Consider the following 2,291-nt stretch of genomic DNA (forward strand, 5'->3'; position numbering starts at 1 on the left):
ATCCCATCCACACACTACTCCTTTCCCCTGCCGAGTGAGTCACGCCTACCCCGAAAGGGAAATGGCTTAATGGTGTAATAATAATAATAATAATAATAATTATTATTATTATTATTATTATAAAAATGATCTTTAATATTCCTGAAGACATTGATTTAAAATAACTTTGTTGAATATTTGCAGCAAAATAAAAAATAAGAACATTTTCTTAAAAAATAAAGTAATAAAATTATAGATGTGTTTTATCGCTATAACAGTGGGAGACATTTATTTTGTGAATTTAGGAAAATATTCAATACAGACTTTGAAGTGAATCTTTAATACTTTGATTTTACGATCTCGGTTCTACGAAACTGTGTTCCCTCTCTGTTTTTTTTCAAGTTGAGGGAGGAAATGAGAGAATTATCTTTTAAAATCAGTTAATATATTCTGACGAATGAAATTTAATTTTTGTTCCAGTATGATTAACAATCATTTTTAATAGAAGAGTTTCCATATTTTATTGGATTTAACGATAAAAACAAAAGTAGAAATTTTTATTTTGATTTTTTTTGCATCTCTTATTACAAACGGACTAACAGTTAAACTAATTTTAAAGACTGATTGAGATCTTAAAAATTTATGTTTGGGATTGATGTTTAAACAATCAAAAATATGTGCAAAAGTGTCTCAGAAATATTAAAGATAAACAAATATTAATAGTTTCCTAATAAGCAACTTGAAATTCATATCTACTTTTTAAGTAAAACTGCTATTTTGCATATTCTTTTAGTCATTTTTTAGTTACAATACAAGGAGATTGGATGTACCAAAACTAAAGTTTATGAGTGATCAATTGCATGTAAAATAACCTGAAGAATTTCATCTATTGTTAGATATTTTTATAAAAATTGTAGCATCCTTTCTCTTAGCTGTTCAAAAAAGCACTAAAATATATTTTAAAAAATTCGAGGAACTATAAAAAATATAGTTTTAAAAAATTAAAAAATGTGCTCTTTTTTCATTGAACTTTTATAACTTTGGTGATTTTATTAATATTGAGGTTTTTTTTTAATTATTCATAATAAGCCGTAGCTTAAAAAAATATATTTGGGAAAAAGATTAAAAATATGTTTATTTTTTTATTTTTCTCAAACAAATTTTTTAACTAAATTAAAAAATCATTTTTTGATTAAAATTTTTTTGTAGATACCTTATAATATGATTCCAAAGCCCTGTGAACACAAGAATGGGATTTCCCTTAGTTTTCGAGAAAATATAAAATTTACGCCGAAACGATGCACAGTATATGAAAACCCATAAAGACAATAAACGAATATTATACTCGTATGCACGAAATTCAAACTTCTGATTCTCAGACCACGGCCCACGTTCTTAATCATTTCTCGAAAACAAGAGACCCCATTTTTATATTTACGAGGCCTAGATAGGACATTGTAAGCTATCGATAAAAAAATTAAAGAACATCAACGATAGTTTTTTTCAGAAAATCAGGTAAAAAATTGGTTTTCAACAAATATTTCATAAAAACTGCACCTTATTAGGAATAATTTTAAAATATGCAACTCAATATCATTATAATCACCAAAGTTATGAAAGTTCAAAGAAAAAAATATACAAATTTTAAATGTATCTCCTAAGTTATTTGAATGTTTCCAACATTATTTTAGGGTATTTCTTTTAAGATCTGAAAGAATGGATACTAGAATTTTCGTCAGAATTACTAACAATAGATGAAATTCTTTGGATGAGTTTTTGATTGAACTGAAATCTTTTATGCATGAAAATTCAACTATTTTGTTGACATTGAACAACATTTTTTAATTCATCTGTTTCAAAAGAAACTTAATCTTTCTTGAATAAAAATGCAACAATTTCGTAAAAAAAATGTACTATTTGATTGAAATTTATATTTTGATGTCGAAAAATAAACTGAAATCTTTTCTGGTTGAAAGTTCGTTTTTTATTAAAAATTCATCTGTTTTAGTACAAGTTTTATCTTTCTTGGATAAAATGCAACTATTTGGTAGAGTTCAACTATTTTGTTGAAAGTTCATCCTTTTTTATTGAAAAAATTCGTTTTCTTTGATTGAAAATTAATCTTTTCATAGAAATCTCTCTTTGTTTGTAAGTGTAACTATTTTGTTAAAAACTAATCTTTGTAATTTAAAATTAAAATACTTGAGTAACAGTTACGAGGGTAGTTCAATAAGTCCTTAGAATGAAGTATAAAAACAATTTTTTTTGGGTAAATTTTTTTTTATTTTTCAACATAATCTCCTTGGAGCTCT

Source organism: Belonocnema kinseyi, chromosome 4, assembly GCF_010883055.1.
Source record: "Belonocnema kinseyi isolate 2016_QV_RU_SX_M_011 chromosome 4, B_treatae_v1, whole genome shotgun sequence".
Classification (NCBI taxonomy): domain Eukaryota; kingdom Metazoa; phylum Arthropoda; class Insecta; order Hymenoptera; family Cynipidae; genus Belonocnema; species Belonocnema kinseyi.